This window comes from Mirounga leonina, unplaced genomic scaffold (genome assembly GCF_011800145.1).
Source record: "Mirounga leonina isolate KUSES-001 unplaced genomic scaffold, KU_Mleo_1.0 Mir_197, whole genome shotgun sequence".
Classification (NCBI taxonomy): Eukaryota; Metazoa; Chordata; class Mammalia; order Carnivora; family Phocidae; genus Mirounga; species Mirounga leonina.
Window position 1 is genome coordinate 8,929,896 of NW_023270494.1, and position 12,012 is coordinate 8,941,907.

The window sequence follows — 12,012 nt, forward strand, 5'->3', positions numbered from 1 at the left end:
AGATAGATAGATAGATAGATAGATAGATAGATAGATAGATAGATAGATAGATAGATGATAGACAAAATGAGCAAGCATTATTTAGAATATCTATCTATCTTATATCTCATTACATGTATATATTAAATACATAGGGCTGATGTTAAACATGAGTTTGCAGGACTGGTATCCTCAACAGTTCACTGTTAAGAGGATATGCCAATTAGATCACAGACAGTGCTGTGAAACTGGTTCTAGGTTTTAACTTACTAATTATGGAAGACAGATACCTTGAACATGGATAATTTGTTGCTGCCCATGAAGCAATCACAGAATACTCCAGCTTCCCTCAAATCCAGTGGCCTTGCTGAACCTGTCATCTGGGAGGTCTTTGTGATTTTATCTTATCTCTATTTGAGAGTCATAAAGATGAGTAACTAAAATGTGGTTAATAAACCACAGCTGGGCATTTTCTAGGTGAATAAACACACCATTTTTTCTACTGTTTTTTCATGTGGAAATGATGAATAGGACTTACAACTCTTGTTTTCATTATAAGTAGAAAAGTAGAAATAATATCAAGTTATGATACTTGAGGTTGTTATAAAGTACTTTAGAGACACCCTGAAAGTTTCAAATAATTATAGCTCCAGTAAAATTTTTATGGCTGCCTGTGGATTTTCATGATCAAAGAAAAAGTAAACAGAGAACACTTTTAGGCTGAAAGATATTCAGACCCTTATGATTTTTTTGGTTGGCCCTCCCTCTATTCTTAAAAGAGTGATTAATAGTTTCACAGTGTAAAAGCACCCATATTTGAGATTAGGTAATTGAATGAAATAGATTCCTGAATCTAACCTTCATGCACCCCAGGCATGCTGCATAATATATTATATTGGTGATTAAAAATACAATGAGCTAGATACAAGGGAAGGTCTTCAAAAACTTCTAGTTACCCATTTCGTTCCAATTTATTCCATAGATTTCAGCTCTATGTTTTTTCTTTTGCTAAAAAGTACATTATTAGTACAAGTACTGGAATTTGAAAAGAGCTATAGATTAGATTTTAGTACTGTTAATATTAGTATCCTGATTTTAATAATTGTACTGTAGCAATACAATAGAATGTCCTTGGTTTTAGGAAATAAGAGTGTATATGAGTCAAGAGGCAACATGTCTTTTCAAAAAAAGATGATGTGTGTATATACCTACATACATATTTATACATATACATATGCATATGCATATGATGTGTGTACATGCATATACACATATATACATGTCCATGGTTATATATACATCCACACACATACATGCGAATAGATAAATGCACACATTTATGCATGCAAACATATATGGGTCTATGATACACAGATATTGAATATAGATACGTGAAAAAATATTTCATGCGTATAGAGACAGTATATGTGTATGTACACCTGAATGTACATACATATGCATATTTTACCCATTTGTCTAATCAGTAAAGCATGCTGTATATTTTTTGTTTTATGTAAAATAGGGAATCTAAGTGAGGAATGTAAAAGAACCCTTTGCACTGTGTTGAAACCTTTTGATATGTCTGAAATCACTTCAAAATTAAAAAATCAGAGCGTTTTAAAGCATGCTGAAAGTGCTTCATTCTACCAAGTGTTCTGGAATCAGGGGGGAGGTTGAATCCATGTATGAGGATTTAGCTTTGTGCTAGGGAAAATAGTGGTTTTGAGACTTCAGTTGCATTTCTAGTTCCAGTCAGCAATTCTAGGAAGGGCGTGTAAGGAAGAAGAGTGAAAGAAGCTTATGCAACCCAAAGTAAGGAAAAAAATATATATGTTATATACACATAATTCTGGTCTAGAGTGGATCCTCTCATATTTTCTAATTGAGATAAAATTCACATAACCAATTTAGAACATATAATTCAACGGTGTGTGCAAATGGTACACATTTGCAATGTTGCACGCCCACCACACATGTCAAGTTCCAAAACATTTTCACCTCCCAACAGCCCTCACCAAACCAAACAAAACAAAACAAAAACAAAACAAAACAAAAACAAAAACACCCCCCCCCCCCCACACACACAAACCATTCCCTATTAAACGGTAACTTCTCAGTCCCTGGCTAACACCAATCTGTTTTCTGTCTCTATGCATTAACCTATTCTGGATATTTCACATAAATGGACTCTATGGCCTTTTTATCCAGCTTCTTTCACTTAGTATAATGTTTGTGAAGTTCATCCATGTTGTACGTGTATCAGTACTCTGTTCCTTTCTATGGCTGGGTAATACTCTATTGCTTGTAGATACCATATTGGTTTATTTATTTATCCATTGGTGGGTATCTGGATTGTTTACACCTTTGGTTATTGTGAATTGTGCTGCTATGAACATTTGTGTACAAGTATGTGTTTGAGAACAAATTTTCAACTCTTTGGTATATATACCTAGGAAGGGAGTTGCTGGGTCTATGGAAATTCTTTGTGTAACTTTTTGAGGAACTGCCAAACTGTTTTCCCACTGATTTTTCACATTAGGAGAAGGGACATGAACTCATGATGCAGAGATAATCTCTGAATTTAAGCAAGTATTTTGTATATCCAGTAAATGTTTAAGGGCATGTCTCATACAAACACTGTGAGCAGGACCTGGACGTTTCACTTCAACTTGTACTAAACCCTCAAGGACTCCTTATTTTGGTATCAGGCAATTTGGGGCAAAATGAGAAATTTCATAAGAAAGGTAGAGATAAGGGAACATGGAATTACATTGCTGTTTTTAAAGGACACAGTAGAGAAAAACAAAGAAAAATGAGTACTCAATCCAGAGTAGAGTATGAGGGGGTGCTTGGGTGGCTCAGTTGATTAAGCATCTGCCTTCGGCTCAGGTCATGATCTCAGGGTTCTGGCTCAGGTCATGATCTCAGGGTCCTGGGATCTAGCCCTGTGTCTGGCTCCCTGCTCAGTGGGGAGTCTGCTTCTCCCTCTCCCTCTGCCCCTCCCCCTCGGCTCACGCTCTCTCTCTCCCTTCCTCTCTCTCAAATAAATAAAATCTTAAATAAAAAAGGAGTAGAGTATGAGGGTTCTATATATGATCTACAGTGTTTTCCAAATTTGCAAACATGCTTGCTTTCTGAGTCATTTTAAGAGCCCCATAGGGAAATCAATAGAGGCATCTTTTTACACTTGATCTTAGCCAAAAGGCCGAGAAGTGATAGAGGCATCTTTTTAAAAAAGATTTAATTATACTTTTTATAGAAGTACAGTTAAATGTACAGTGTTATATTGATTTCATATACATAAAATAATGATCCAAAAATTCTATATATTACTCAGTGTTCATCACAATAAGTGTACTCCTAATCCTCTTTACCTATTTCACCCATCTCCCCACCTACCTCCCTTCTGGAAACCACCGATTTGTTCTCTGTATTTAAGAGTCTTTTTTTGTTTATCTCTGTTTGTTCTGTTTTTTAAATTCCACATAGGAGTAAAATCATATGGTATTTATCTTTCTTTGTCTGATTTATTTCATTTAGCATTTTACCCTCTAGGTTCATTCATGTTGTTGCAAATGTCAAGATCCCATTCTTTTTATGGCTGAGTAATAATCCATTGTGTGTGTGTGTGTGTGTATAACATATTTATTCACTCATTTCTTGATGGACACTTGGGTTGCTCCCTTGTCTATTGTAAATAATGCTGCAAACAACAACAAAAAAACAACATAGAGATACATATATCTTTTTGAATTAGTATTTTTGTTTTCTTTGGATAAATACTCAGTAGTAGAACTACTGGATCATATGGTAATTCTGTTTTTATTATTTATTTTTCCAAAGAAGATACACAGATGGCCGACAGACACATGAAAAGATGTTCAACATCACTCATCATCAGGGAAATGCAAATCAAAACCACAATGAGATATCCCTTCACACCTGTCAGAATGGCTAGAATCAAAAAGAGAAGAAGTAACAAGTGTTGGAGAGGGTGTGGAGAAAAAAGAGCCCTAGCACTGTTGGTGGGAATGCAAACTGGTGCAGCCACTGTGGAAAACAGTACAGAGGTTCCTCAATAAACACATCTTAATCACACTTCACATGTTTCTCAGTTTGGTCTATTTTCTCTTGCTTTAGAGTTGGCCCTGCGTTGTATTTGGTTGCTCTCTTAAAGTTGCCCCCGGTCCCCAGTCTATCTCACCTTCTCCTTCTGACCTCTAAAAGAACAAAAGATAAATATTTTCTCCCTGAGGAGATACAGAAGTATGTCCTACATGCTTGAGCAACAGCCTTCTTAATCTTCATTTTAGTCTTTTGCTGATTGCACTGAACTCCCCCACTTCTAACCATAGGGCGGTCCTAGGATTCATCCCTGAGCCTCATCTCTATCTACTTGCACTCACTAGAAGTCATTAAGTTTCATGGCTTTAAGTGCATCCCATACACAGACAACTTACAAGTTTTTATCTCCAGCCAGGACGTCTCTAAACTTCAGAGTTCTCTGCCTGCACACAAGACTCCTCTACTCAGGGGTCCAACTGACACTTAAAACTTAACGTGTGTAACACTGTGATTTTCTTTCCCAGCCCTGCTTCTGCTTCTGTCTTTCTTGTCTCAGTTGGTGGACACTCACCTGTTAGAGTCTAAGCCAAGTATTATGTCTTCTTCTCACTCCCCACATTTAATCTGCTAGTAAATCCTATTGGCTCTATCTTCCAAATATATTCAGATTCTAGCACTTCTCACTATCTCACTATCTTTGTCCAAGTCACCATCATTTCTTACCCAGATTAGTGCAATATCTTTTTTTTTTAATTTATTTTATTTATTTATTTATTTTATTTTATTTTTTTATTTTTTTGCAATATCTTTCTAACAGGTCACCCTACTTGGTTATTTTTTCAGATTTCTGATCACCTCTGATCTCATCAGTGAAGTCTTCCCAAACAGCTCTATTTAAAATAGCACCCCAGCAATCCCTAATCCCATTTCCCACTTGTTCTATAAACTTCACACCATTAGACAAATATAACAGCATACTTTGTATATTTCATCGCTCCCTACTTAGAGTGAGAGCTTCAAAAGAGTAGAGATTTTTTGCCTGTTTTTTCTTTCTTTCCTTTTTTTTTACTTTTATATCTAGAGCTGCCCAGCACATGATAAAGGCTTGAAGTATTTTTAGATGTGTGAATGAATGGCAATATGTCTAGAATACTTGCAAAGTCGTCTTTGTGATAAATAATATTCACCTGAAGTTAAATTAGTATGGTTAAGAAACCAGTCATGTTTTGTGTATTTAAAAATATTTTAGAGCCAGAAGACCCTCAAAAAACAGGAGACCTTTGTATATGAAACATTTTCAGAGCCAAAAGATAACTCCCTAAGAGGCTTAATTAAAGCATGCCGACTCAAGTTGATCTGTGGCCTTCAGCAGTACAATTATAAACACACTTCTAAACCTCTAGTGAAATATCCCTGGACTTGGTGCCTGCAGTTTGGCAATGTCATTGTGTCTTTGTGACACACCAGTGATGTGACAACTGGGCAAGTTGCTTAGTCCACTTTGAGCTTAACCTGTAAATTGGTGATGGTAGTAATAAGGAGCTCATGAGGTATTAGTGAGTGTCAGCTGAGATTTCAGACATGTGTTGTAAAATCTTAAAACATGCTACAAGTATAAGAAGCCTGACTGTTCTCAGAGTAAGAAAAGAGATATAAAAATTATTATTAAGTTCAATTCCATAATTCACTTACCACAGAAGTTTTCTTTACTATCAGATTTATTCAAAACTTGATTGAAGGAATTGGTCTTGCCTGTTTGAGAGAATCCTTTAGGCAGCCTGAAAATAACGTGAGGATATTCAGATTCCAAACTTTATTCCGCGTTCTCTAACTGGGTGTGGCTTTTCAGCTACTAGTGAGATGAAGGCTACTCTCCTCCTCTTCTGGCCAGCCTTACTCTTCCACTGGTTTTTAAAAATCAGTCTGGCAAATGCCCAACAGGTGGCTAAAGCAAAACACATATAGGATGGAATGAAGTTTTCAGGATATTGATATTGATCTAGGCTTCAGATCTGCTTGGAGACTTAAGTGTGAAGGTCCACACTGACCAAGGGGGCTGTATTTCCTTCTCTGTCATCATTGTCACCATCCTCTGCCCATCACTGATTATCATCTTAGTGCCAAGAATTCTAGTCAGTAGTTGATGTATGCTATTCCTTTTATACTTTACCGAAGCTCTGTGAGATAAGTATTATTACCCTCATTTTTTTATACAGGAGGAGATTGGAACTCAGGGGGGTAACGTTATTTTTCAATAAGGAGATGGCTGAACCAGACTATAGATTCAAATCTGACTTCAAAGCTCATGGTTTTTGTTATCACACAAGTCTCTTATTTTTATTTATTTTTTTTACAAGTCTCTCTCTGTTTTTTAAGATTTTATTTATTTATTTGTTAGAGAGGGAGAGAGAGAGAGAGCACACAAGCAAGTGAAGCAGCAGGCCTCCTGCTGAGCAGGGAGCCCGATGCGGGGCTTGATCCCAGGACCCCAGGATCATGACCTGAGCCAAAGGCAGACACTTAACCGATTGAGCCACCCAGGCTAAACTACAAGTTTCTTCTAATAACCAAACACCTTCATTTTGTAAGCCCACGTTGGTACTAGCGTTCCCCTAAAGGCAGAGAGTCTCAAAACGGCAGACGGGGTTGGGGGGGGGGCGTAGAAAAAGAACAACAGTAACACAATACAAAGATTAAGACTTGGGAGAAGAGGTATTTCTTACATTCTTATCACAAAATTTTCTTTGGACCTAGGCCTACTCTTGCCTGGGCTTGCCTGATTTTGTTAAGGCTTTGGCAGATGAGTGTGATCATTGCCCTGACCTCCTATGGGTTAGAGTTTAGTTGGAGTATTACTTATAAGTTCTTGTTACTGTTGACTCTTAAAGTGTCTACCAAATGTGTTGTCTAAAAATAAAAAGTATTCTCAGATCCCTAAATACTCAATAAATAGATTTGATGGATATATCCTTCTTTGTGTTTCTTTCAGACTCTTGGTAAAACCCTACTGGGCTATTTGCTCCTTTTACACATGCTGTTCAGCACCAAATTAAAAGAATGTGAAGCCTATATATATATCATGGCCTAGCTTCTAGCTCGCCTCTGGCCTTGCTGGTTCTTATTAATGATTCATTTCTTTTGACAGGAGCGGCAACATTTCAGGACTTCTTGGGTGGAAGAAAGTTGGCAGAGAGAAAGTCCACAGTGAGTAGTTAAACATTATATGAATTAATAACCCCCATCAATAGTTTAATGGATGAAATGCATTGATTGCTTTGAGAATTATGCTGAGGTCTACAGTAATAAGCAGAAATGTCTGATTTGACATCTTTTTTTTTTTTTATATGTCTGCAACGTAATCTACTACCAATTACACAACAACCCCACCGAAGGAGTGCTGAGTGGTCCCACTACAGTAGTAATATGTTATAAAAGCTCAGGTTTCAGGACAATTAGCTTCTGGCTGCAGTTTATTACCCCATTTGAGATTTAAAACATTTTTTTTCCATTGCATTCCAACAATGCTTATGTGTCTGGGGCTAACACTTTAAAACAATAATGGAATGGCAAATATCTGTCTGCCTGGAGTTTGTTCAAGAAGAAGGGTGTGTATTAGCATTAAAAAAAATCAAGGCAGTGTGGACAAAACAAAAGCAACTTCCTTAATTTTTCAAAGTGACCAGGATTATGTTTACCAAGGAAAAAAAAGCCTTTCATTAGTAGAAGATTCAAAAAATATTTTGGAGAATATGATCATTACTGCTTATTTCAAGACAATTTCCACATGATGAAAAAGTAGTCCATTGATAATTCATATTCATCTATATGTTTGGTGATCATCACCAGATTTCTGGTGTAAGATATAGGAATCTCTCTTTGAATTGGCTGGTATTACAAAAAACTGGCAATCGGGAATTTTTCAGATGATGATGATGACGACGACAGTGGACTTTATCAAGGGTCTCTTCTGTGTGCTAAAACTTTATCGGGATGATCTTATTTAATTATCCTAAGTATCCCTTGAGTTAGGTACTGTTATTTTCCCCATTTTACAGATAAGGAAATTGAGGCTTACAGTCATGTAATTGAACGGTTTTAGGGCTAACGGTAATAAGTTTGTAGACTGGTGCTTTTGAAAACTAATCTAGGGCTTGAAACATTATGCATGCCATACTACCTGATGATGGTGGTGGTGGTGGTGGTGGTGATGAAGATGACAAAGGCAATAATAAGAGACCTGGGGAACCTTCTTGTCAATCTCTTGTACATTTTTTTATATAATCTTTCTCCCAGGAATCTGAGCCATTTTCTTCCCTGTTTTCCTTCTCCTAATGTCCATTTTGAATTATTTTATCCTAATCTATTGTTTTTCCCTCCTATCTCTCATGCTATGTGATCTGTTACTTCCTGTGGTTATTAAGGAATTGAGTCGGATGGGATGAAATGGGGATGTGACCCCTATCTCAGTGATTGCCTATGAAGACAGCTCAGTTACAGGCCCCCACTTTTAATGATGATGAGGGTGTCACTGATACTGGATTCCAAGAGCTTATTTTTACCTATAGTCAATCTACAGTATTCGTTCTTTGATACCTTTTTCACCTCAGGATTTTAAACTTCTAATGTTGGATGTAACCGAGTCTAGAGAGCAACCCACATGAGTGTGATGTTTCTGCATCTAAAGCTGTGTGCTAAAACATAAATTTTGATATGAGGCATGTATTGATATACACCTTTTTTTTTATCCCTTGGGATAAAGAATGCTGTCTATGAATTAAAATATTAGTATTTAGAGGTGCCTGGGTGGCTCAGTCAGTTAAGAGCACGACTTCAGTTCAGGTCATGATCTCAGTGTCTCTTGAGCTCCGCATCATGCTCCGTCTCTCTTAAATAAATAAAATCTTTAAAAGATATATTAATATTTAGAAAAATACGAAGAGAACCTATGCAAAAATGAATCGGGCGCTGTAAATAAAATAAGTGAATTAGCGAGTAAGCAATACTATTGTGTTGACCTAGAGGATATAGTGCATTATTAACTATCTCCTGATAGCAGCTCAGGTCAGGGTATTTCCCACCACTGTGTGTTGCATGTAATGCGTTAGGCCCAGGAAGGATGCATCTCCTTCAGACAGATGGCTCTTCTTTGCTTGTTCTCCCGAGGCTCTTCATAGCTCCTGGCATGTTGGCTTCCCACCCTGGAGTGGCTGGCAAAGGAGCTAATTGTTTCTCTCCATTCTCTCTGCTGAGGTTGGCTTTGGTTCTGTTCTTGGAGCCTTTTTTTATACGGGTCCATTACCTCCGTGGTGTCAGATGAGCTGACATTGGTGTATTCCGCCTGGGAGGCCATTCCCCAGCGCATCTATTTGGAAGATGCCTACTTACCCTTCAGAGGCTGCTTCAACTTCATCTGTCCCTTGTGGCTTCCTCGCCTCTTTTCTTTTGCGTTTTTCCCCAGGTAGGATTGCTTTCTCTTTTGTGTTGCCCTGACACTAAATGTATCACATTGCACTATAAATGCTTGTTTTGTCTTTCTCTATGAGACTGTACTTAGGGGAGACTTGGCTTATTGGTCCCTTTTTTGTATCTGCAGCACACAGCAGAATGTAAGGTATGCGTGAGGTTTAGGATAAGTGTTTCTTGTCCTGCACCGAGGTTCTATGTCTCTGACTGTGCTCCTCCATCCAAAGTTATTAAATATTATAATATTTATAACTTACATACAACACAGTAGATACTGATCCAGGAGCCATAGTGTTGCATTATCTGTCATTGTTTTTTAACTACTTGGTTATCAATTTTATCATCTGTAAACTCAGAGGAATTGATCAAATTCATTTGCTTTTCATTCCTTCGTAAGTTTATTCATTAATTCATTCAAGATAAATTGATCAGGTCTCTGCTTTACCCTAGACATTGGACTAGGTAACTTCTTAAGCATAAAATGCCACATTTTTTTTAGTTTAAAATACTACATATTTCAGTTAGAACACAAAAAAGTTTGGATCTGTATAGACACTAGAGTTAATTTGACAACACTGCTTTTATAAGCTGTGCTACTAAGAATACAATTAGACACAGTTTTGAATATAATTCATACCAAGAGAATCACATTTCTTTCTGAATCTCGTTAATGCTTCCAGCCATAAGATTTGTATCAACTGATCTTAAAATATCAGTTCCCCCAGTGATCACAGAGTAGAATTTCTGGGCTACATCATAGTGTTTGTTTTACCTTCTTAAATCAGCCAGAATATTGACTTAATGTATATTTTATAAATTTAAGCAGGTGTGGAAAGTCTTTGGGCTGAAGAAAATCTATGCATTTGTTCAACAGATATTTACTGAGTGCCTAATATGTGCCTAGTGTTAAAATATATGCCCAGGATACGAAGGTCAACAAAAGGGGCCTCTGTCTTTGAGAGGTTTATAGATCTGGGGGGGAGAAACACAGATGTAAACATATTATGATGGAAGAATATTCAGGTTTTAGCCGAGGGGAAGAAATGTGCTCAGGTTTGGCTGAGGGTAGGGTGGGGACAACAGACTTGCCAGAAAAAGGTCTTCATAGACTTTCTTGGGTTCTAGTCTTGGTTCTTCTTATCAATAGATGGTACTTGAGGTGAGTGTCAAGACATATGTATGCCCCCGGGCTGACAGTGCTGGGAGGAGGGAGAACATTCGAAGAACAGGAAGTAGGATGAGCAGTAGTAACAGATGAATGTGAAATAGTACATCATATTTAGGCAAGTAGGTAATATGTCATCATGATTAGAGAGAAAGAGACAAGCTGGGTTGCAGGGATGCCTAAGGCTGTAGAGTAAACATGGGTAGGACTTTGTAGTCTCTTGGTTAAGATGGAAGAATACCAACTTTATCCTGTACGTAAAGGGAAATCCAAGAGGGACTTATGCAGTAGAGGAAGGGGGTCATTTTTTAAAAAACTACTAGAAATGTAAATGTGATTAAAAAAAATTTGCTGAATTTTAAAATATGAATTTGGAAGCTTAGACATACTTGCTTTCTTCTATAAGCATTTTTGCTAAATTATTATTTTTTTTCAACGAATGGGAATTATTTATAATGCTCAAATGAGGTCACACTATGGAGATGAAATTGGGAATGGGAACTTTCATTCTATCAAAGTCTCCTGTACATACCTAGGATTAGGCCTTTATTAAATTATTAAATTCTACTTTTTACCTCTGGAGAAATAGAGATCCAGTATTCGAAGATCACCTTTTTAATGGAAGTTAAAATAAAGGCTTGGGTTTTGCTCCTCAGACTTTAGTTTATGGATCTGAGGAGGAAAAAGAAAATGGAGAAACAAACCGCATATATTTAGACATTTTTAGAGAGGAAAATAAATATTGTTAGCTATATTCGCTACAAGTGAAAATATATCAATTGCTGATTTTTTAAATGCCAAACCATGGCATTTGATCTAGTACAAATTAGTTTCTTTGCCTAGCAATTATTCAAGGGTTATTGATAAGTCAGTAATAAATAGAAAACACCAAAACTAAGGCCTTCTGAACTAACAATGTCTACTCTGTTGGCCATTTATTGAGAGATTGTATATTATAAAAATACTTGGAAAAATTCTTTCTTCAGGAGAAAAAACAAAAATAAAATGCCATCATTTTGCCTTTCATTGGAACAATGTAGTGACTTCCTAATGGGTTTGTGACCTCAAATCTTTCTGTATCCTAATCTATCCATGCTGTGTTAGTTACAGAGCTCATTAATATGAAATCATACAAAGCTCATTTTTAATTTTGGTTCTGCAAGTTTCACTCTGTGATTCTCTGTTTTGCTAACTGTAAGACTGAAATAACAACACCTATTTCAAAAGAATGGGAGGCACTGTAAGGATTAAATGGAAATTCTTAGGTATAGGGACTTGTGCTTTGTAGGTCTGGGACACATATTTATTGAGTAAAACAATGGCACACTTTGGGTAATGCC